This window comes from Pongo pygmaeus, chromosome 18 (genome assembly GCF_028885625.2).
Source record: "Pongo pygmaeus isolate AG05252 chromosome 18, NHGRI_mPonPyg2-v2.0_pri, whole genome shotgun sequence".
In the NCBI taxonomy this organism is placed as follows: Eukaryota; Metazoa; Chordata; class Mammalia; order Primates; family Hominidae; genus Pongo; species Pongo pygmaeus.
The window spans coordinates 62,301,043-62,327,159 of NC_072391.2; the positions used below are offsets into that span (position 1 = coordinate 62,301,043).

The 26,117-nt window shown below is 40.2% G+C and overlaps 1 protein-coding gene across 15 annotated transcripts in view; it reads right to left on the reverse strand.

The window, feature by feature from the left end:
- The window catches only part of CDH11 (cadherin 11), a 171,988-nt gene that overhangs the window by 64,139 nt on the left and 81,732 nt on the right, over window positions 1-26,117 (reverse strand). For 2 of the 15 annotated variants that reach the window (XM_063655242.1, XM_054453739.2), the window contains exon 1: window positions 4,433-4,991. The exons of the other annotated variants lie outside the window; for them this stretch is intronic. The gene's annotated coding sequence lies outside the window, so the exon portion shown is untranslated. Of the gene's footprint in view, window positions 1-4,432; window positions 4,992-26,117 lie in introns of those variants that run through there. 15 annotated transcript variants of the gene reach the window in all.

Here is a 26,117-nt window from a genome sequence, read left to right on the forward strand (position 1 = left end):
AACAAGAATGGTAAATACATATTTTAACCCCTGGATACCGTGCACTAATCCAATAAAGAATAAGCCTCATGAAATGGCTCTAGGAGTCTGCTGTGTATTAAGGAGAAACAAGAAACCAATATTACAATAGAGATTGCTAAATGCAATAATAGGTATATGTGAGGAGATGAGATAAAGTAGACCAGTGTTGTTCAATAGAAACATAATGTCAGTCACATGTGTAATTTTAAATTTTCTAGAAGCCACATTTTAAAAAAATTAAAAAAATCAGTGAACTTAATTTTTACAATGTATTTTATTTAACCCAGTGTGCCCCAAAACTGTATCATTTTAACATGGAATCAATATATAAATTCTCAAGATTATTTTTTTTTTTTGTCCTAAGCCTTCAAAACCGAATGTATATTTTATATTTAAAGGACCTCTCTGTTGGGACTAGCCACACTACAAGAGCTTACTGGCCACGAGGGGCTAGTGGCCACCATCTAGGCAGCACAGGCATAGGGGATTCTTAAAGTTTCTTGAGAGAGGAGGGTGTGTAGTCAAGGAAGACTTTCTGGAGGCATTGCAATAGTTCAGGTGAGAGGTAATATGGTTCTGAACCAGAAAAAATAAGGCTTGAGTTGAGAAAAAGGGGCCATTCTTGAAACCATGCAGATGTAGATGGTTTTAGGAACTGAAAAGATTAGGTTAGAGAATGAAGCAGCAGTGAGGGGAGAGTTAGAAGAGAGTGGTGCTATTCCTGGCCTCAACAGGAGAAGGGGCTGTTTGAGGAATAAAGAGCATTTGGTTTAAAACAATTGTTTTTTTTTTTTTTTTTTTTTTTTTTTTGAGACTGAGTTTCGCTCTTTTTGGCCAGGCTGGAGTGCAATGGCATGATCTTAGCTCACTGCAACCTCCACCTCCTGGGTTCAAGTGATTCTCCTGCCTCCGCCTCCTGAGATTACAGGCGTAGGCCACCATGCCTGGCTAATTTATTATTATTATTATTATTATTATTATTATTATTATGGAGAGACTGGGTTTCTCCATGTTGGTCAGGCTGGTCTCGAGCTCTCAGCCTCAGGTGATCCACCCACCTTGGCCTCCCAGAGTGCTTGGATTACAACCGTGAGCCACTGCCCCGGCCTAAAACATTTTAAGCTTTCAGAAACAGCAGAAAGATGTACAGGGGAAAAGTTCAGAGTAGAATTAGGTACCAATGTTCTCGCAAGAGTAGGTAATATCAATTCTACCATTTCTTTTCAAGTTTGGAGATTTTGCTGCATTATTAAATTCTAGAATCTCAGAGTTGAATGACACTCTAGAGACTTTGAGCTATTAGACCTTTACTTCAATAGACCAATGGGAAAACTGAGATGCAGAGATGATAACTAACTTATTCAAAATAAAATAAAGAGTGAAAAAAAAAACAAAAAACCAGAACCTAAACTCTTCATTTTATAGAGAAAAAGCAGAGAGGGCAAGGGAAGCATGAAGAGGAAAAAAGATAATTTTTATAGCATCTACCTTGCCCTCTCTTCCCTGATTTAAAAACAGTCCCCCCTTTTTAAACTATTTCTATGGAAACAACCAGCCCAGGTTCTATAAGGGGGAAAAATAAAGCACTCATAAGTAATGACCTGAGAGAGCTCTTTAAAGATTTGCAGTGGAGAACAGAAGAATAACAATCTGCATATTCTCCCTGGAATCTAATGTCCTGCAGAGAACCACTCTCCATAGTCTGTTTTGTAATGTATAAACAATGAGAGGAGGAATTGTCCCAAGGTGGCCTTAATAACAGACAAGGGCTTGATGTGGTCTTTTGAAATAATTGCTAAAGCCAGGGAAGAGTGCCTTAAATCACCACTGCCAAGAGCCTTTAGAATTCTGAGAAATCCATCCTGTGCCCATAGTCCACCCGGGTCCCCATGTATCCATCCAGCTTAATCAGAGTATGTGGACGGACACCACTGAACATGCAGAAAGTCAAGCTGCTTCCAATGATCAGAAACTTGACTTTCACCAGCGTATGGGTGGGCTGTTCTGAAGGACTTCTTTCTAATGTACCTTACCAAACCACTCCATCACACTAAGATTAGACTAAACTCTGCCAATTTTTAAATGGCTTTTTCGTATATCTATATATACCACAGAGTGTTCCCACCCCTCTTCATTTTAAGAAAGCAGACATCAACAATAGCCTCATAATGATCTCATTGTTGTTTCAAATAATCCAATCTTTGAAACCTATTTCTTTCTTTTCAGGTGTATTAGTGTCATTTATCAAAAGTAATGGGATTTTTTTTAAGTTAAGGGTAAAAGAAAAGTAATGGGATACAGCAAACTATTCAAGTGCTTAGTACAAACGCAGAGCATTTTCTGAAGCATATGTGGAACACTTCTTAGGCAGGACTTTCAAAGGCAACATTAAGTGTCTTTTGTGGGTCTCAGATAATATGGCTCACTTAATTAGATTTTCCATAATTCCAGGTAATCCTATTGTGAATTACAGATGTGAATTTTGACTTGCCTGACAGAAATATCTATTGCTCCAAATGCATTTCTGGAAAAAGAATTCTTTATTTATCAATCATTACCAGAATTTTCACAGGGCAAAACCCAAAAATGGGGTTCAGCCTGGGAGGCCACATGGGTTCTTGGCTTCACACAGGAAGGAATTCAAGAGCAATCCCAGAGAGTAAAGTGAAAGTAAGTTTATTAAGAAGTAAATGAATCAAACAGCGGCTACTCCATAGACAGAGTAGCAGTATGGGCTGCTTGACTAAGTATACAAATGGTTATTTCTTGATTATATGCTAAACAAAGGGGGTATCATTCATAAGTTTTCCAGGAAAGGGCTAAGGAGTTCCCAGAACTGAGGGTTATTCCCCTTTATAGACCATATAGGGTAGCTTCCGGATGTTCCCATGGCATTTGTAAACTCATGGCACTGCTGGGAGTGTCTTTAAGCAGAGGAATGCATTATAATTAGCAAATAATGAGCAATGAGGACGATCAGAGGTCTCTTTCATTGCCATCTTGGTTTTGGTGGACTTTGGCCAGCTTCTTTACTGCATCTCCCTTTATCAGTAGGGTCTTTGTGATCTATATCTTGTGAAATCAGTCCTGCTGACCTCCTATCTCATCCTGTAGTTAAGAATGCCTAACCTCCTGGCAATGCAGCCTACCACATCTCATCCTCATTTTACCTAGACCCTATTCAAGATGGAGTCACTCTGGTTTGAATGCCTCTGACATATTTCCTCTGTCCTTTTTGCAAGGGAATGCTTAATCCTAGGGGTTGTAGAGGGATGAAGATCTATCTTTCATAACTTCTTCAGGCTGAATAGAAGCAATGATATTCCTGTTTAACTATTAGGGTCTCTTTTATTCAGGGTAGAGAGTAACTCAGTCAGTGCCAGTATAGTGAGGGCCACTCATAACTGAATCTTGTGAAAAATGGAAATCTGAAAGATTAATAAGTATTCAATATAAGAAAATGTTGAGTAAGTGTACCCTGTATTCCTACACAAAGAGGACGACAGCAATATTTTCCACAACAGTAAAGCAAAATAAAATTATCCCAAATAAACTAAATAAGAAGGCTTTCCATGCACTGGACAGTTGTTAGAACTAAGTTAATATGGAGTAGTCAGTTGATTCCAATATGTGACCAGAATTAGAATACTCAACAAGATCTGTATGTTACCCATTCCTCTTGTTTCTTCTGATCCGCAGCCAGAGATCACTAGTTGGTTCACAGAAATAAGAGGTCAGTCTAAATTGCAGAAAAAATCTCCAAAACAATAGACCAGACCAGAAGCTAATTACAGATGTATTATAGTTTTTGAAACAATTTTTCTCTCTGGTCCCCATTTTTATTAAAAACAAATCATGGTAGAACTGATTTGTTTGCAAATAAGTTTTAGCCTTACTATACTTGGCCTGATTTTCTGTATAAAGTGCAGCAAGAATAATTATCTGCCATATAGGCCCATTTTTAAAATTGGCTTTGATGGAACTTTGTTCAGTAAGGAATCTTAGATTAGACTTTTTAAAGCCTTAAGCTCAGTCATGAATTTATCTGTGCCTGCAAGTACTTGAATGAGTTTGGTGACTCCTTCTCCACTCAAGAACTCAAGATAACTTGAGGCTTCTGGGCCTGTCAGAAAGTGACAATCTTTACTTTCCACAGGTTAGGAACCCTGTGCAGGGACTCCATAGACAAGGTATGAGGCCACTTTTCCCAAGTGGCTTTTACTGGCTCTATAAGTCAACTTTGATTCCTTAAAACAGTCTGTTTGAATCTGAAAGCACATCATTCTAGCCAAAGTTTTGGAAAAATAAAGAGTTTCTTCAATTTTGTCTGGTCACAAAAAAATTAAAAAAAAACCAGACTCTCACTGCACTTATGGAAATAACTATATTGCCATAAGGTAAGAATACTCACATAGTTTCCAAATTCTGAAGAAATAGGGGAGAGAGAAAGAAATATGCTCCAAATTTTGCTCACAGTAGTATACTTTTCTCAATTGCCAGAAGCTGTAAATAACTCAAAAGAAAAACATTTTATCAACTCTGAAATAAAAAAACAGAAAGGATCAGCAATGTTTTAAGCAAAAAGTCATAAAAAGATTACTTCAGCCTTTTATTAGTTCAGTCTATGCGATTAATTCCTGTTTTGCTCAATATTTATGAATACAGTTTTCCAAGAGTGCCTTGGAAGTATGTTTCCTCTCTATTTTAATGGTACACTTTCCCAACTTATCAGAGACGTGCATTTAAAAGTACTCATCAAAATCCTATATCTGACTATAAACCATCTTTTGAAGGGGATGAAAGCAACACACCATTGTCTGTGGAGGACAAAAAGTCTTAACAGCAGCCACAGTCAAAGATGCAATTGACAAGGAAATCCAGTTATGTCTGTGGTACACAGCAATTTAATGTAACAGTTATGGATATTATTGTTCACATTCACTAATTCATGTCAAAATCATAGGAGTTTCACATAATTTGGAAACACATACTGATAACACATTTATACAAATAAAATCCAAAGAAAGCCAAACACCATTTTATATTTGACAATGTTTCCTGTATGATTTTAATTTACCAAGTAACCCAAATATGTCATTTTTGGACTTCAGGAGAATTAGTATTTAAAAAGATTAATAGGATAAGAAAACAATTCACAATTTGATTTTGGCAAGTTTGTCAAATATCAAAGGTGTGAAACATTTGATAATTTAAGACAGAATTCCAGGTTGCCGTAAATCATTTATTTATCTAAAACAATAACTCAAAATTTCAAAAATGCAATAACTTACTCATTGATAAAGTGGAGACTTAATTTTCCAAACAATCTGTCTCCTTTCTCTCCTTTCTTTTCCCATTGTTTATTCAAAAGACAAACATAAGTCTTTCATTATCTTTTAATATTACATGAAAATCTTGTTCAAGAGAGAAAGCCAAATTTCACTTTTGCATTAGTGCATCATTAACACTAAAGCTAATTTTAAATATAATATTATAAACACATTTATTCAAGTTTAATTTGTTTGACCATAGGTAAGATTTCCACAAACCTTTTATAACGCTTTATTATTTTCTATTAAGGAGCATATTAGTGTTCCAAAAAGCCTCATTATTCTGACACATGAGCCCAGATTTTGCATCAGTGTGCTTTTATTTCAATATTTAATTTATAGAAATATTGAATAATATCCTTTTAATTTTAGTCAACTTGCTCACACAGAGAATTATTTACAAGGTTAATTTTTCATGAACCTTCCACAACTTGCTCAAGCCTTCAGCTTTAGCCTATCTCACTTAAAACAATTCTTTAACCCTCTAAACTAGGCAAAAAAAAAAAAAGTTTCCCATGCCTTATCATAATCTTTTACCAAAAACACATTCTACTTTCTTTACACACCTTGCATGTAAAACTCTTCCTTCAGTAGTTTCAATTATATATGTTACAATGTTAACTATTAGCAACTTTTATTTTTGGTGAAAAACCTGGTAAGTTATGTTAATCATGTACCAGGTGCAGAGCCTAGAACACCAGATAGAAGTGCAAATAAGGTATGACTCTTTCTAGCAAAGGCAGGGACATGGCTAACAACCTATGTCCATCAGTAGGCCTTACATAGAATCTAATTGCTCCAAAGCAGGTAAGTTGAGCAATTATCAAAAGACAATGAAACAGTTTATGTAGTTTAGTAAACATAGTATCTGACTTGCCTAATTTAGACCAAATGTATAAATGTATAAATTTTGAAGACATTTTTATTTTACCAGAAACTTTTTTTTTTTAAACATAGTCTCACTTTGTTGCCCAGGCTGAAGTGCAGTGGCATGATCTCAGCTCACTGCAACCTCCACCTCCTGGGTTCAAGCAATTCTCCTGCCTCAGTCTCCCAAGTAGCTGGAATTACAAGAGCACACAACCACACCCAGCTATTTTTTTGTATTTTTAATAGATATGGGGTTTCACCATGTTGGCCAGGCTAGTCTTGAACTCCTGACCTCAAGTGATCCGCCTGCCTTGGCATCTCAAAGTGTTGGGATTACAGGTGTAAGCCACCATGCCGAGCCCCAATAGTCTTTAAAACTGTCTTTATTTCCTCAAAATTACTAAAGTCATATGAACTGAAAGGTATTAAAATTTCCATTTTTTCCAATAAAGTATTTGATTTAACTGCTTATTTTTCTTTAAGTCAGTTAGATCTCTTTTCTATAAATGACACACACAACAAATACAAATAGACAGAAGAAGATCTAGTAGCTGTAAAATTTTTCATTTGTCAGTTTTTAGGTTTTTCTTACTTGGATTACTGGCTTCAAGATGGAACCCTTTTAGGAACATGGACAGGAAAGCATGCAATTTCTAGGGCCTAATAAGCAGGCACAGTTGGAAGGCAAAACACCAAAAAATCAAGAATTCCATTTTTTTTGTTTACCAAATCCTGGATCCCCAAAAAGGGAATCAGCCCATCCTCCATAGGAGTCTTACCCCTCATTGGGAGGTGGGGACATTTTTATACCTTCTAGATGACCAAGAGCATGCTTCTCTGATCCAAAATGCAAAGAGCAGAGTGCTTCCCCATAACTGCCACTAGCCATCACTAAAAGTGTATTCCCTACATAGTTATTACACACCAAAGCTCTCTCATAATCCAAAGTAATTTCTGATACCTGCAAAAGTGAAAAACACCAGGTAACTGAATACAAAACAGAACAGAGGCTTAGATTTTGGGAGGATCTATCCGTTTTCAATTCCTGGGATTCCATAAGGAAAATAGAGGTTTTTCCCAAAATGGGGTCTCTGGCACTTCCTCTGTTTTTCCCAAGGACTTCTAGAATGTTAGAAATTACCTTACATCCTCTCATATGGGTCTCAAGAGTGTTAAGAAGACAAAAGGGAGAAAAACAATTCAGTCATATGAGAAGAAAAAAGCTTTTCTTATTTCAGAGAAACAAGATTCAAGAAGAGAAAAACAAACATAAAACCCATTTAAATACATATATATATATATATTAGTTATCCATGTTTAATTAAGCTAACTTTCAACAATAGAACTCTTTAAAAAAAAAAAAATCCTTTTAGATCTCTTAATACCAGACTCTAGGCAGGACAAACAGCCAACACCTCTGGCTTTTAAGCTACTTTTTTTTGTTAGTTTGTTTTTCTGCAAAAGTATTTCCCCAAGTAAAACCAATAAGCCTTAACTAAGGTTATGGCTTAACCATGGACCCAGGAGATGTCTCCAAATAGATGGCAAGTGGTTTTTACAAGATCTAGAATCACCCCTAAAGTAGCTCGAAAAAAAAAAAAAAAAGAAGAGAAAATAAAAGAAAATTCAAGGCAGGAAATCAGAAGCTGTCTATGGAGGGGTAAAGTTTAAGTAAATGGCAAAAGTCCCATAAGAGTCAAACCGGAAAAAACTCATTCTCTGAGACAGAAATTGAATGCAGGCCTCCATCATGAAACAGCAAACTTTTACTCACTAAGCTACAGTATGAGGCAAGCACCATAATGCTTTTCCCGGAAGGAGTTTAGAGCAGACATTTTTGAGCTTGCAAAGGATATATCTTTTCCAAGGAAAAGGGACAGATATAAATCTGAGAAGCCTTAAAAGGAAACATATTTTAGAATTGATAGCCAATATTTCTTGCAATCTTACTGAAAGAAAACCAATTAAAAAAAAAATCTTGTTTTAAGATAGGGAACCAAAACTTAGTCCAATAGCTTTTACTTGGAACTCTAGCCACGAAATAGTAACACAATTCACTATTTTATAAAAGATAGGTGGATCCAAATTATCTCTCTGACAAAATTGGGACTTGTCCATGTGGCTAAACTTTGCTAATTTGAATTTGTCCCAATTGCTTAAAAGACCATAGCAGTGAGTCCTTCAGTATTCACCGTTGTCCTCATGTTTAACAAGGATCTCCACTAAATAGAAGTTTTTCTAAGTCTAGCAAAAGCCCAATTATCTTCCTCTGAAAATTCCCACCTTCTGTAGCAAAGTGTTAAAGTGACAATAAGTAAAAAAAATGGTGTTACAGAAAATGATAACTTTAGGACATAACAAGAAAAGGTAAGTCCAAGTTTCACCTTGGGTGGACATCTAACCCATAATCCTAGAGGGAATGCCAATTTCAAACTCCTCTGAGTATCCCAGGTGGTGCTAGGAATCAGCCAACAATATCAAATGCTGAAAAAAACAGAGTACCCAAGTACTGGCCAGTGAGGGTCCCTGCAACAAATGCTGAAAATCCCAGAGCATCGGGGGGCAGCCAACAGTGAACCCCAAAGACATAAGACCTAATGCAATTGGGGCCACAGAATAACATGACTCTGGTGTCCCAGGGTCAACACAACAGAGGACCTCATACAGCCAAATGTCCTTCCTTAAACAATCGCCCAAAGAGCCAAAGCAAAGACTACAAATGTGACAAAGAAATAAGGATAAGCATGCATTTGGGCATTGAGAGAAAAAAGTAAAATGGTCAGTCATTGGAAACTAAAGTAAAAAGGCCTGAGAGAAGGGGCAACAACATGGGTTATAAAGGATGTGGCCAGCCAGGTGTGCTTCTGCCTGTCTAGGACACCCAGAAAATGGGAGACTGCGTCAGGCTACCAAGCCAAAGGCCTCGAAGCCACTTACCCATCTGTCCAAAATAAAGAACATAGGAAAGGACAGATGTGCCCAAATCAAAGGGAAATAAAAGCAGCAAGTTGAATCTGGACAAAGGGAGACTCACCCACCCACCATTCAGGTCTAAATGGTGCCCATGAGTCTTAATTTGCTGTCCCGATGGGAGGTCTACATTGCCCCTTCATTGGTGGCCAGAAAAGATGTCACAAGGTGAATCCCAAAATTGAGGTTCAGCCTGGGAAGCCACATGGGTTCTTGGCTTCTTGTAGGAAGAAGTTTAAGAGCAAGTCCACAGAGTAAAGTGAAAGCAAGTTTATTAAGAAAGTAAAGAAATAAAAGAGTGGCTACTCCATAGGCAGAGCAGTGGCATGGGCTACTTGACTGAGTATGTGTATGTTATTTCTTCATTTTATGCTAGGCAAAGGTTTTCTAGGAAAGGGGTGGGGAGTTCCTAAAACTGAGGGTTCCACCCCTTTTTAGACCATATATGGTAGCTTTGGGACATTGCTATGCCATTTGTAAACTGTCATGGCACTGGTGGGAATGTCTTTTAGCATTGGAATGCATTACAATTAGCAAATAATGAGCAGTGAGGATGACCAGAGTTTGCTTTCATTGCCATCTTGGTTTTGGTGGGTTTTGGCCAGCTTCTTTATTCCATATCCCTTCATCAGCAGGGTCTTTGTGAACTGTATGTTGTGAAATGAGTCCTACCCAATCTCCTGTTTCATCCTGGGACTAACGATGCGTAAACTCCTGGGGATGCAGCCCAGCAGGTTTCAGACTCAGGTTACCCAGTCCCATTCAAGGTGGAGTCACTCTGGTTGGAATGCCTCTGACAGAATCATTACAGCAAGAAGACCACCCTGCTCTTTCCTCTCTCAGGTAGAAGTGAACATTGCCTTTCCTTTGGATGACACTGTAATTTTGTGAAATTTGATAAGGGCATTTTCTCAGTACTTTACCCCTAGTTATGTCTTCTGCTTCCTCAGGATATATTAAGTTCCCTGAGATTCTGGACAACAGCTAACTCCTCACTGAATTCCTTGTCACAGGAGTCAATAGAATATAAAGTTGACATGGTTTCTGCCCTCAGGGAGTTTCAAAATTTAGATTAATTTTCTCTCAAACTCAGCTGCACATTAGAATTAACCGGGAAACCCTAAAAATTCCATTGCCCAGGCCTTACTCTAAACCAATTTAAACCCAGGAATCAGTATTTTTGAAGTTTTCTGTGTGATTCCATTGTACATCCAAAGTAAATAACCACTGGTTTAGAGCTACACTATCCAATAGGGTAGCAACTAGGCACATGTGGCTTTTAAAATTTAAATTAAATTTAAAAGGCAGTTCTTCAAAGTACTAATCCCATTTCGAATTCTCCAGGGCCATTTCAATCATTACAAAAAGTTCTATTAGTCAATGTTGGTCTCAGGTACTAAAAACCCTCGTCTGAAGCATAAAACATCTGTTCAATGAATGACGGTGTGCAAAGAATATAGTGCTGGGCGTTCAAAGACCTGCCACTAACTCATTGTGTAATGTCCAGCAATCTAGTTTTCCTGTCTGTGAAATGAAAAGCTGGGTAACATGAGTGGCTCTCCAGACATGATCTTTGGAATACTCTGGAAAACCAAGGGATCAGGGAACACAATGCCGGGAAGAGCTGAACCAACTGGCCCCACACTCCATAGCAAATAGAACAGATAGCTGAATTCCACACAATTTTTCTTTGAAAAGCAGCTCTGCTGCACTACAAAAAAAGAAAAAATGAAACCATGTCTGATATCTTGATAACCAACAGACTCCCTGTCTCAGTCCAGCAGCAGCTTAGGGAATTCCTGCTTCAATGCTCATAATCTCGTGGTACAGGGAGGAGGGCCCTGCTCAGGAGGCTGTGAGGCCACTGACAAATAACAACTCACTTCCCCTCTCTGATTCTCTGTTTCCTTTTATGAAAAAAACAACAAATGATGCCTGACCTCCCTCATTCCTAAGTTAATCTGAAGGTCGAATGAGATAATGAATCGGGAAGCCCTTTGTAAAAGCATAATTTGGGTTACACAGGTCGGGAGAAGGATGATCAAATGCTGACAGCAGTGGTAACTTACATTTATTTGGGTAGGTTCCCCCCCCCCCTCCCCGCTTATGAGACCGAGTCTCTCTCTGTTGCCCAGGCTGGAGTGCAGTGGCGCGATCTTGGCTTCACTGCAACCTCTGCTCCGCCTCCCGGGTTCAAATGATTCTCCTGCCTCAGCCTCCTGAGTAGCTGGGACTAAAGGCGCCCATCACCACGCCCAGCTAATTTTTGTATTTTTAATAGAGACAAGGTTTCACCATATTGGCCAGACTGGTCTTGAACTCCTGATCTTGTGATCCACCCACCTTGGCCTCCCAAAGTGCTGGGATTATAGGCATGAGCCACCGTACCTGGCTGGGTGATTTTTAAAGTTCTGGCTTTTAACCTTTAGAAGTGTGGGTTGCAGATAAATTTAAATTACGTTATTATTACAGAAAGGAGATGTGATTTCACTCCTTTTCTCTAATATGGATATAAAATCTGCCAGATCCTGCAGCAAGTTCATTTCAGGTACATAGGCATCCTTGTTTATCCCAGAACCCAAATGGGACTCTGTAGTGTTGACTTGTGAGTATGCTGACCTCAGGTGTAGCTCCTTGGCTAGGGGATGGTGCAGGTAGTGGGGAGAGGAGGGATAGCTGATCCCTGCAAGGAAATGAATGGGGATACAGCCCAGAAGTCCGTCTGCAGAAACTCCTGGGCCTCTCAATTATCCATGATATGGGATGAAAATGGAGCAATCACGGGGTGAACAAAGCTCCAGGGTGGATGGCATGGGTTCTTCTGGTCAGATGAGTCCCAGGAGTTCAGCATGTCAAATTGTTCGTTCCATTAAACCCCTGCTTGCAACAGCCCAGCACATGGGTGGCATGCCTTTTACTGAGTTATCATCTACTAATTAGCTTTTTTAATTGAGTGTCTACTATCTGACAGACACTGTGCTACATGCTTTGCATACATTTTCAGAAAAAATTTTTCTGCAGCATCTTGATGAGGTGGGTATTGCCTCCACTGCCCAGATAAGAAAATAAGGGTTTGGAGCCCTTTGGTTTGTATTTAGTTCATATGCCTAGCTAATGCCCAAAATGGAATTTGAAGCTATATATGACCCATTTGGAAGCTATTGCCCTTCTACCATTTGACATTGAACCAAGATCTACTTTACTATAATTCTTTCAAATTTTGCTTTCTGGAGATGCTCAGAATTCAGCTAGCTCTTCTTCCACATAGCCACCACTCAAGAAATATTTTTGGAGACAAGGATTTCTTCGATAGTTAAGTGATAAGAATTTAGTAAAACATGTGTTTTGCCCTCAAGGAACTCCAAGGTTCCTGGAATTTTTAGAGAGTAGGCATCTCCCTAAGGGTCTTCCAATTTCCACCTCAAACACCAGGGGTTCCTTTCATTCTTCCTTAGGGGAACATCTCCCATCTTTCCCCAGATGTTCTCCAGCCTGCCCACCTCTGCCAAGTAGTCCCTGAATGAATGAATCATGATTTTCAAACCTCTCTCCCATAACATTTTCCACATTAGAACAAAATTTTGTTCTACATCCTTCCCTGCTTAAGTCTCCAAAGAAGGTGCTAATGAATAATAAAATGCAAGCCCTGCAGGGAACTGTAGGAAGGCAGCCAGACGATAAATATCTTCTAACAAATGGAGCCAGCTCAACAGGGGATAGCTCTGTAAGATCTCATAAGCTAATCATTGACAAAGGGATTGCTTTGGTGCCCATGGAAAGAGGAGTTACGTGGTTGTAGAGGCAAGTGCCATGTTTCTATCAGTATTTCACCCAAGAGCACTAAGTCCAGGCCCAGAGTCATTCCCTGATAGAAAGAGCAGCCATTACTTGGCTACTGCTCACACCACCGGCCACTTCAGTACTCACACCATAAAGGAGGGACAATTCTGTTCTGGACAGCAAATGTTAAGGAAGTGACACTAACCTTGTTTTCTATGAAAGCACATAAACAAACCAAATAATACAAAAGTTTGCTCCATTTTTAGAGCACCATTATAACAAAGCCCAGCTGGATGTCTCCCCAGGCCCAGATAACATCTCCGTAGGAGAAGCATCTGCAGCTGGAGATGGGGTTGGCCTTTGCGCTCAGGGATCTTACATACCATTGACCAACTGCATATTGTTCCAAAGATATTTACCAGCAGGCTAAACGTGCAACTCATGCACCATTGGTTGGGCAGAAAGTAAGTGCTCTCCAGCATTACTTTGTAAAGGAAAGTCCCTTTGAACCACATCTGCTCTGATCAACTAAGGAGCAGATGAAGACGTAACAATACAGCAGAGTTACTGTAAACCATGAACTTGGGCAACAAGGACTTAGTGCCTTCCTGGTAAGATGTCCATGACAGAAAGGCTTACCCTTGTATCTCCAGGGTGGCTGCCCATGAAACCACAGAAATATAGTTTGATCTGGTTCCGAGGCTGCTCCTGCTTCTGAATACAACCATGACATTGGCTTGGACTCTCAGCAATCCCAAGGTCTAAGTTTTCATCCTCCATCTCTTCCATGCCTAGAGATTTTTGTATGCCTTTAGGTTTTAAACCTCAGCAATCTAATCTAGCTCACAGAGCACCCACAGGGAAGGGACTTGCATTTGAAGGATAGTTGTTTTAACAAATGTACACATAGAGAAAATAACAGCTCCACAGCAAGTCAGCTCACTAAAATGAATAACACAATTAAAAATTAAAAGAGGTCAGGTCAGGATATATTCAGGATTGCAAGGGCACTTCAAAAAGAAGGAAGAAAAGACCTACATCATGAAGAGTATGTGTAGATTTTTGAAAGGAAGAAATGGAAAGAAGAGCCTCATCCCTCCTCTGTGGCAATGCTTTCCATATCACATGTTTATGCCTTGTTTCCTGGGAAACCCACTGTCTGGGCCTCACCATGACCGACCGCTGCTCTGCTGAGATGCCCAGTTTGATTGCTTGGGACTTTGAAGTTCCACCTAAGGCACGGCAGGTTTTTCTTCCTGGTGTCTGCCCCTGCCTCTGGCATTTTTACCTTCTGCTTGGGTCCTGTCTGGGCAGAGGAGAGAGTAAATGTTGCTGCCTACCGCCTGTCTCTATGTATCCCTGGTGGCACCTGTGCATCATCCACAGATGGATATTTTTTGGACCGACTCAGATCAAGGACCTTGGGACATTAACAGATCTACACCCTTAGAGTTGTTCTATCTATACGCGCTCCCTCCCCTCCAACACCCACACACAAGAGATACACGCACACACGTCTATGCCTCATCTTCCCTCTCTTCCCTTGCTCTGCAGCTGAGATATCCCAGCCTTTCCTATGGCTGAGTGCTTATAAGATGCTGCTAAATCCTACTTTACACTACACAGAATAGACTGAACCAGCTACTGATACATAATTCCTTCTTTTCAATATTTCATGAGCTTGCACAACCCCCTTCCACAGATGCCCAACCCTCCATGCTTGGGTAACCATTAACATCTTCCTACAGAATATCCCACTACATGGATGAACCTGGAGGACATTATGCTGAGTGAAATGAACCAGTCACAGACAGACAAGTACTGCATGATTCCATTTACATGAGGTATCTAAAGTAGTCAAATTCATAAAAGCAAAATGGTAGAAGGGTGGTTGCTAGGACCTAGGGGCAGGGGGAAATAGGGAGTTCCTTATTTATGAACCAGCAGGCATACTTTCAGTTAAACAAGATGGATATGTTCTAGAGATCTGCTGTACAACGTTGTACCTATAGTAAACAATACTGTACTGTACACTTAAACTATATCAAGAAGTTTGATCTCATGTTAAATATTCTAACCACAATAAAATAAACTTTTTTTTTAAGAAGAAAAACACTTTTTAAAAAATCTTCCTTCTGAGAAGAAAAGATTTAAGCATTACACAGGATCCTAATTAAAAAGTACTATTGCCATAAAGTAAGCAGAATATTGGCTTTTTGACATGAGGAGAGGATGTAGATGTCACTCAGAGAAAATTCAAAGTGAAACACCAGCAGTATCCAAACCAAAAGCCAGAAGAAATGTTCGCAGGGCCATTAAAAAAAGAAACTACTACGTAGATGTTTTGTCGAACATATTTTAAGAAGAAAAGTCTCTTTCAAGTAATTACAAATTAAAAACTTGGCTCTGAGACTGAACTTTGAGCAGACAGATGAGAGAGATAAAATGAAATTTTTTTCTGCCAAGAATAATAAAGGTCTTGATACAAAGATGTGATGTTTTCCCCCCAGTGAAGCAACTCTGGAACAAGAAAAGCATGATGAGGAGGAGAAATTCAGATTACAGAAGAATGGTGGCAATTCTTTCATTTATAACTTGCTAAAGAATGTTGAATCAGTTCCTTAATGAGCATGGAGAACTGAAAGTTTTTATGGGAGAACATTGGACGTTGTTTATACTGGCTGAATGAATAGCGTTAGAGTAAATCGCTTGTCCTTATTCTATTGTGTGGCTTTGGTTATTTGAAGTAGATTTTCTTTTATTACCTTTCCCATGTCCTACACAACACAAACCTACAGCAATTTTTAGAGAGAACCTGGCCTCAATGGGAACTCACCTGACATTGGAGGCAGGCTTGTGACATATCAAATCGCCTATGCCACGAGTACCCTTGATAAAATGATCTCAATATAGCTTATTTATCTTGAGTCATGTCTCATGATAAACCAACTCTAGCAATGCTAAGATGGGACAGATTTCCAGAAATAATCATCACAAATTTTCAAAAGGCTCTTTGTGCTGAAGTAGAAAATCTTTTATCCTAACCATAAGACCTTAGGAATGGATACTGGTTTGGGACTCAGGCAGCCTGGATAATGTTACAAACTCTACCATATCTATGGTATCAAGCATCCTATATCATAATGTGCAAGAAATTAACTTGTGTGGGAACTAGGGGAGCCAGATTTAGCAAACTGAATTACAGGACTCCCAATTAAATTTAGATTCAAATAAACAGCAATAGCTTTTAGTATAAGTATATCTACAGTTCGGTGAACATACTTATATTAAAACAATTATTTGCTGTTTATCTGAAATTCTAATTTAACTCAAAGTCCTATATTTTGTCTGGCAACTCTACTTGAAATGCATCTGTCAAAATAATGAACTGGACTTTGCAAGTCAATCTTCAAGTACCATGTTATTTTTAGTTCAAATCCTATACTCATTTTCTTTTTAACTATCTTCCTGTGAACTCAGAGTGCCCATGTGTAGTCCTCACAAAAGCAACATTGTTGGGCAGAAGAGATCACACTTGGGGAACTGTGGACAGTTTGAGAATTTATTTATTTATTTTAGACAGGTTCTCCTTCTGTCTTCAAGGCTGGAATGGAATGGGGCCGTTTCAGCTCACTGCAACCTCTGCTTCCAAGGCTCAAGTGATTCTCCTGGCTCAACCTCCTGAGTAGCTGGGGCTACAGGAGCATGCCACTGAGCCTGGCTAATTTTTGTATTTTTAGTAGTTTCGCCATGTTGCACAGGCTGGTCTCAAACTCCTGAGCTCAGATGATCTGCCTGCTTCAGCCTCCCAAAATGCTGGAATTAGAGGTGTGAGCCACTATGCCTGGCTAGTTTGAGAACTTTTAACATCAATGTAACTGAGATCAGTAAAACCCAAGGAAGGATCTTTCATTCCCCCGGGAGAAGGTAGAACAGGCCCTTCAGTATTGACAGGTGACCTACAATGTAAAAGGCCTAAGGATGAAAGGATTAACTATGGTGCTAATTGATCGAGGAATTAGGAATAATGTTCTCTTTCATCCTCTGAATTGATACAGTTCTCAGAAAACAACTAACACCCAAGGCCTGGAGTCAGAATAATTTATATTAGGAGCATGTACCACACTGGATTAATGGCTAACTTTCAAGGTCTTTTCAGAATGCAGCACTCACAGATAATTGTTCACATGTACCAAAAAATAATAGAAATGCATTAACCAAACATACCTAGAACATGGGCAGGAGCCCGGTGGTGTATTAAGCAGAGGCAATAGCAAACAAATGTTGTTATGGTCCTCAGGTCACTGATAGCCTAATGGTGGTGTTGGCTTGGTGGGAGGTAGCCCAGAAAATAGATGAACATAAAAAAAATGTGAAAAGTTCTTTGATGGGGGACTTAGGGGGCTGAGATAATTCAGCAGAGTCACATAAACCAAGGTATGAGGCAGTTGGTCAGGGAAGACTTAGCGGATAAGCCAGTAGGTATGAGTTTAGTCTTGTAGTATATACATAAGTCAAATGTTCAAGGTGAGGAACAGCAATCCAGGCAGAGGGAACAGCAGGAGCAAATATTTAAGACATGAAATAAGATCCTATGTTCAGGTAACCACAGGATTTTGGAACTGTGAAAACACAGGGCTTGCTCAGGAAAGAGGAAAGGGGTGATGCAGAAAATATAGGCAGGAGGTGGATCACATACACACATGAATAATACAGAAATGATAACCATAATTATAATAAGTTTTATTCTTTGGCCACTGCAAATGAAGAAAACACTGAGATTCATGCCTGTGCTGAAGCATACAAAGATGGAAAGTCAGTTGCGAGTCAATTAACCATGAAAAAATAGCCAAAAGTCCATAATTTTGGTGTCTGTCCCTTGGTCAAAATAAATGAATGTCTACTTTAATTATTCAGTTTCCATCCGAATGTGTCAAGCCCTTAGGACATGGAAGAAGCAGAGTGTCTAAGACTCAGATTTACAAGGATGTGCAATTGTTGTGGGAGAAGGAAAAATAACTCTGTCCCATCATTGAGAGTGAATCAATGGGGGAGGCGATGGAATAAAGGCAAAGGAAAATATCATATTGCAAACCCGCAATACTAGACCTTGAGTTAGAAACATGAATGATACTGAATCTTTACAGTCTTGTGAGGCAGGGATAATTCCTAAACTGGCAAACAAAAGAATCAGTGGCACAGTGGCTCATGCCTGTAATCCCAGCACTTTGGGAGGCCAAGACAGGAAGATTGCTTGAACTCAGGAGTTCGAGACCAGCCTGGGCAACATGGAGACACTCTGTCTCTCCAAAAAAAAAAAAAAAAAATCAAGGCATGGGGGTGCAAGCCTGTAGTTTAGCTACTCAGGAGACTGAGGTGAGAGGATCACTTGAGCCCAGGAGGCAAAGGTTGCAGTGAGTCAACCTTGCGCCACTACCCTCCAGCCTAGGTGACAGGATGAGGATAAAAAAGAGAGAGAGAGAAAGAGAGAGATTCAGAGAACTTAAGCCCAAGTTCTGACATCAAACAAATGATATAACCTAAATTTGACCCCAGCTATAAGAAATAAACCCAAATACACGTGCCAAGTGTTCTCTAAGTCTGCAGCAAAAACAGTCAAAGAAAAGCGACTCATGATATAACAGAGGTAGTGCCTTTGCAAAAAAAAGAAAATTAATTTCATTCTGATTTCCCCTGATTTGTACTGTATGTACCAAATCACAGCCCTCTGTGAAATTAAGGGCATTAGTTTTCTTCCCATTCAGTTGCAGTGGCATTATACTTGCATACAGACATTCCTAGCTGAGATGAGAAATATCAAGTTTTTACAAAATCATTCATCAAGAGGTGAGACCTAATCCTGATTAGCGTTTCAATAAGAAGCCTGGGACAAAATAGAGAATAAGTACAGGATCACAGCAGCAATTAGGCATCTTCTAGACAGCCACGCTTTTCCTCAGACCAATCAAGTTTGAGCAAATGATAAATTTTTCCTTTCTCTCTTTTTGCCCCCTGCTGTGAAATGAACTGCCTTAAATAACTGATGAGGTGACAGCAAGCCTGTTAAAGGAAACGTTTGCCCATTAAGTGAAGCTTAATTAAACAGAGCACAGGCTAATCGTTCTTCCATCTAATAAGTGATACACCCTGGTTAACATCATCCTGCTTGCAGGGCTTGGTCTAGAAGGCCTGCGATGACACCCCACAAGTAAACTAGGAAACACACACACACACACACACACACACACACACACACACACACACACACATATACAGATTTTGAGAAATCACAAGCCAGTTTGCAAATGGAGTTGTGCACATGCAAATAAAGTTAATCAAATATTAATACTCATCTCCTGGTTATTCTCTCTTTAGATTTATTCAGAATGATGACGCTACATTCATTTTCCCCCTTAGATGAGCCATTTAAAATTAATGATAAAAGTTTAGCACCAGTGGTCAGGTGCAGTGGCTCAAGCCTGTAATCCCAGCACTTTGGGAGGCTGAGACGGGTGGATCACAAGGTCAGGAGATAGGCCATCCTGGCCAATATGGTAAAACCCCATCTCTACTAAAAATACAAGAATTAGCCAGGCGTGGTGTTGTGTGCCTGTAGTCCCAGCTACTCGGGAGGCTGAGACAGGAGAACCGCTTGAAACCGGGAGGTGAAGGTTGCAGTGAGCCCAGATCATGCCACAGCACTCCAGCCTGGGCAACAGAGTGAGACTCCATCTCTAAAATAAAATAAAATAAAATAAAATAAAATAGTTTAGCACCAGTACTGTGAGGGTCTATGGACTTGAAATCCTCCAAGAGTGTGTCATTAATGCATGAAGATGGGGATCATAGGTGTTTTGCTCATTTTCTTATCTCCAGGTGGCGGCATGGTATGAAGCACTTCAAGCAGTATTCAAAGAATACTTGTGTGAGAAAGACACTTACACTTGGATACATTCAAGGAAATGGGTAAATCCTAGAAATGTGTTTATGGGCAGTACTACGGGTTGAATTGTGTCTACCAAAAAGATGTTGAAGCCCTAACCCCTAGTTTCAGTAAATCTGACATTATTTGGAATTAGGGTCTGTGCAGATGGCCAAGTTAAGATGCAGTCATTTGGATGGGCCCTAATTCTACGTGGCTGATATCTACAAAAAGAAGAAATGTAGACACAAGGAGGAGGCCAAGGAATGCCTGAGTTACCAGAAGCTAGGAGGAAGGCATGAAACAGATTGTCCCTCAGAACACTCAAAAAGAACCAACTCTGCCAACACCTTGATTTTGAACTTGTAGCCTCCAGAACTGTGAGACAATAAATGCCTGCTGCTTAAGCCATCAATTCATGGAACTCTGTTTCAATGGAAACCCCTGAAAACTAATACGGATAGAGTGGACTAAGCTAGATGGAAGAACAACCCACTGCCAGGATGCCAGTGACCCTGTTATTCTTTTGTACCCTGAGAAGTAATGCTGCAGCCATGAGTACTAGGTTCATAGCCGACCTCTGCCCTTCCTAATCATGTGGTCTCATTTCAAAACTGTGGGTAATAGTAGTGTACATTTCTCCTTAGGTTGTTGGAAGGATTAAATCAGATAATTCTTGTTGAAGTGCCGAACACTATGTATAGCATGTAGTAAATTCTCAAAAAATACTATTAGCATTAGAGTCCCAGAATTAGAGCCCCGTACCCTAAAGCTTAATGGCGTTGGAGACACTTTTACATTCCTCTGGTTAGTCACCATAACTGGGTGCACGTGGCTGTATCTGTACTGCCCACATGGAATTGGCTGGTAATATAGGGTCCTTGGGGTCCAGATAGGCCCCTCAGCCTCTGAGGGACATGGCCAGGAATTCAGTCTGTTCACACTGGCTTTCACAAATAGCCTTCTGCTCCATCCCATCTCCTCACTTCCTCAAGTCCCCCTCGACCCTCGAGTTATCAAGAGGAGGCTTTGAAATCTGCAAAGACCTAGTTATGTTGGAACTGACCCGAGAGGCCTGAAGGTCATCAGGGCTCATGAGGTGCTGGGAGGTGGGGCTGGGGAGCTGCATGGGCAGTGACATTGCAAGGCTGCTGGGAGCCCAGCGAGAGGAAGAACCCTGACTTGTTTCAGTGAGAGGCTCAAGGCAAAAGAAGGAACACCTGTCAATCAGAGCATCCAGAGTGCTACACTGAGATGGCTTCCTAATGCCTTGGGTTAGGGAGTGTGCCCAGGGCTTGGTGATCATTATCTTATCTACTCTTCACAGCAACTCAGTCAGGTAGGTATTATTACCTTTATCTTACAAATGAGTGAAGTGAGGTTCAGAAGACCTTTGGTAATTCAGCTCAAAGTAAGTTGCAAAGCACATGAGCAGCTGGTATTCAAGCCCAGTGGAAGTATAGCCTGTCACAGCCAACCATTGTGGCCGGCTGCCTGCTGGCACCCACGGCAGTGCCCCTGCTAGAAAGTCAATCTTAATGGGCGCTTGCTAACATTTACATCTGATTGAAGACTGCATGATCAAACCCATCCGCTGATAGTTTATAGCTATATACTTAAAAAGGCATAAATGCTTTTTGAATGCTAGGAGTGTGCGTTCTTAATTTCCCACATTGTTTATGGAATACCTGGAGTAGAGCAATCACAATAATAATTCATACTTTATAGCACTTTATAATTTACAAAGGGCTTTCATGAACATTAACTCATTTTACACATCAGCCAACAAAGGTAAGGGTTATTATTATCCTCATTTTATTGATGAAGAATGAAAGCATAAGTCATACCTAGTCTTTAGTATTCAGAGATCCAAGTGAAGATGAAGGCTGCTATCTGAGAGTTGGACTGAGGCTGGAAAATTCTGCCTCAAGAAAGAAAATCTGTTCCCTCAGGAAAAATATAGTTTCCACGTGAGAGTGGACAGGTCCAAAGTCAGCCCCAATTTGGCTTTCTGTCTGCTCAGGGCTTCTTGTCCAGGTGGTCACAGCTCACTAGCAGCAGCCGATGAGGACAGTGGCTTATACTTAGCAGGGGCTTATTTCATGCTGAACACTATGCTAAGGACTCTACATACTTTCTTTTATTAATTTGCACACAGCTCTGTGGGTTTTTACTTATGTTATTCCCATCTTATAGGTGAAGAAATTGAAGCTCTAAGAGGCTAAATAGCTCACTCAAGGTCATATGACTACTGTGATGATCTTAGAGGTTTCATTTTAACAATTTGACTTTAAGGTGGACTGCATGATTGTGCAGCCTCTTCAACTATCTTCGTTTTTATTTCCTTCTTTACCCCAGAGCCTCTTCATTCTCCCTATGGCTTGAGTCAAAGGCTTGGCTTTATTCTGCTTGGGACTCTAGAGGCAATGGATCTGGTACTCTACCTGCTTATATTAATAGGAAGGTGCCTGCCATGTTCCTCTTCCACAGAGACTGTGTTTTGCAATTAAAGAGATTGACTTTGTGAAAACACCAGAACTCAGGCATTAAAATGTCCTGATGGAGACAGCTTTGAAGTCACAAAAGAAATGCAGACCCAACTACCCTATTAGGGTCATAAATCACTGCTTACCACAACCCACGTAAAGGGGCCTGTTCTTCTTCCATTCTGCAGCCATCCTGCCTGCAGCATGTCATTTTGGAAGCTTCATATGTTCTCCTAAGACAGACCTATTGCCATTTCTAAAATGATCCAAAATGCAGACTCCCCTCAAAAGAGTTCCAGAGATATTATTAGTCCAGGTGGTACCATAGGTAATTAGAGTCCAGCTCCCAGTGGAAGATACACTTTGAAGGCAAGAAATCATTCGGATACTTGGGTCCCATACTGTTTGCAAACATCTGCCACTTGACTCTCTGCCTGAAATAACTCAGACAAGAAGAAATTTTGAGATGAGGAGACAAAAGGCAGAAAGAAGATGGCAGGGCAGATGGAGATGTTTCATGCAAGAATTTTTGATGAGAAAGGAAACACTGAAACTAAATATATACTCTAAACTAAGGTTTCTGTCATTCAGTAAGAGAGAGAGGAGACATTCAAGGGGGCAGACCACACCACGTCACTGCAGCCTGCTCTGGGCAACATCACATGAAGGGAAAACCCAATAGCTCAGGCAGAGGAAGAGCCCCCTGAGAGATCTAAGAAGGTAACCTTGGATTTGAAGTTTTAGTTCAATTTCCATCTTCTGATACCACTTACCAGCTGTGCGGCGTCAAGAAAATCATTCAGACTTTCAGCCTCTGTTTTTGCACTGAGAACTGGAGACAAAATTCCCACCACCCCTACTTCCTCATTGCAGAGGACAGAGTGTTAGGAAGATGGCACTCCAGCACATGTTGTAAAATTCTAGCTGTGACCTGAACTCCATCAGTCACTGTGAACCTCTGTCTACACAGCCCCAAGTTTGGAAACACCTGGATATTTGGAACTGTGTAGACTTGCACCTTGCCATCCCTATCACCCCGACTCCTGTTTAGGGAGCCTTCCTTTGTGACAGTCATTGGTTTAAGTGCATTAGAAGTAAAACATTCCTCCATCAACATAAAATTCTTCTGGTGTAGACACTGATTATTGGATGATTGTAATAACCACCCTCCTCTCTCCCCTAACAACCCTGCTAGAGTAACCCCCATCAAAGACACCTGCTTCTGAACTGTTTACTTGGCCCTTGGGACCATCAACATCCCAGCAATAGGGACTCAGGCTGTTCCACTTCCCCGAGAAGACGAGAGTTTCAAGACCTGAGAGAAGAAACCCAAGAGGAGCCTGGGGCTGCGGAGGGATCTGGAAGTCACCAACCACTTGTGACAAAGAAGCAAAGAGAAATACAGAGCAGTCACTTGCCCAGTAGGAGGTAGATAAAAGATGAGAAGCCAGGCATCCCCACTCCTGAGTCAGGCTGAATCCAAGCCCTCTGATGGGGGGAGAAAGCAAACGCACTCCAAAACTGGCAGAGATGTATTTCAAGAAGTGTTCATTCTTTTTTTTTTCTTTTTTAATAAAAAAAGAATTGTTCTTTTAATTTCTTTAACTCTAACAAAACTCCAAATAAATGAGGAAAGAAGACATCCGCTGCTTGAGAAAGACTTCCATTTCTTAAGTCCCAGTTCCTTTTTACTCTGGGAAGATCTAATTTTATCTAGGCTTCCCGAATGCAGTCACACAGTGGGGACTGCTGAGATTGGGGCTCTGGCAGGGGGATCACAAGCAGAGCTTTTGTTTTGATCTCACTGCCTAGGTTAATGCATCATGACTCCTCCATGGACTGTTTTGTGGGATGCTGCTATCCCACTGTCTGCTAGGGAAGAAAATGTCTCTTGAAAATAAATCAAATGCAGCAGTATTTACAAATCCTGAGTCGGATTTCCATCCTGTCCAGCAGGATGAGAATTTCACCCATTATTTACACCAGTAAGCTGAGAATGACATCAAAAGCTCTCTCATTATCTCTGCAGGGGAGACAATGATTTAAGTGCCTTTAATCTAAACATGCAACTTACAATGGAAATGTGTATCTACTCCTTCCACAAAGGAGAAAAGAAACATCACTTACTTCTGTATTTAACAGACAGGACATCTAATTCTAAGCCTTGCTTCTAAATATCCGTGGATCCCATATCTCTATCGTTTCACTCAGAAATTCCTCTTGCCTTGGGGAAATAGGATGCATATCAAAGTCTAGGTAGAGAAAGAGCCCAAAATAGAGATGAAGGCACAGAGAAAACACCTTGGACACTTGGGAAACAAAACACCCTGGGCACTTGGGAAACAAATACAGCATTCTTTATGCAGCCTGCAAAAGCAGACTTGGTCTCCTTTCGTTCCATTCCCTTGTTTCCTACCACACACCTGCCTCTGACCCTATCTCACAGGGATGCTCTAAGAACAGGTGAGAGAAAAGAAGTGAGGACATTTAACTTTAAAACACTCTGCAGAGACACATCACTTTATCATTATTGCCACTCATGTTCTTACAACATCTTAGGATCTGTCTTTTTTGGGCACAAGAAGAATGGGGTGGGAAGCATATGGATGTGAAAGAGATGAAGTCCAGCCCCATTATTTCCCACCTCTGTGGCTTCTTAGGCAAAGCATGAACTGATTTAACTCTTGGTTTTCTCCTCTGTAGAATGGGCAAGTGCCTCCTTCCTTGCCATGTGAAGCAAGTCCTCAATTAATGTTAGTCTGTCTCATCCATGTGTCTATTCTAATGAATTAATTTTCTCACCTGTAATAAAATAGCTTCAATCCTAAGCCAAAAGAACAAAGCTGGAGGCATCATACTACCTGACTTCAAACTATACTACAAGGCTACAGTAACCAAAAACAGCATGGTACTGGTACTAAAAAAGATATACAGACCAGTGGAACAGAACAGAGTCCTCAGAAATAATGCTGCATATCTACAACTATCTGATCTTTGACAAACCTGATAAAAACAAGAAATGGGGGAAGGAGTCCCTATTTAATAAATGGTGCTGGGAAAACTGGCTAGCCATATGTAGAAAGCTGAAACTGGATCCCTTCCTTACACCTTACACAAAAATTAATTCGAGATGGATTAAAGACTTAAATGTTAGGCCTAAAACCATAAAAACCCTAGAAGAAAACCTAGGCAATACCATTCAGGACATAGGCATGGGCAAAGACTTCATGTCTAAAACACCAAAAGCAATGGCAACAAAAGCAAAAATTGACAAATGGGATCTAATTAAACTAAAGAGCTTCTGCACAGCAAAAGAAACTACCATCAGAGTGAACAGGCAACCTACAGAATGGGAGAAAATTTTTGCAATCTACTCATCTGACAAAGGGGTAATATCCAGAATCTACAATGAACTCAAACAAATTTACAAGAAAAAAACAAACAACCCCATCAAAAAGTGGGCGAAGGATATGAAAAGACACTTCTCAAAAGAAGACATTTATGCAGCCAAAAGACACATGAAAAAATGCTCATCATCACTGGCCATCAGAGAAATGCAAATCAAACCCACAATGAGATACCATCTCACCCCAGTTAGAATGGCGATGATTAAAAAGTCAGGAAACAGTTGCTGGAGAGGATATGGAGAAATGGGAACACTTTTACATTGTTGGTGGGACTGTAAACTAGTTCAACCATTGTGGAAGTCAGTGTGGTGATTCCTCAGGGATCTAGAAC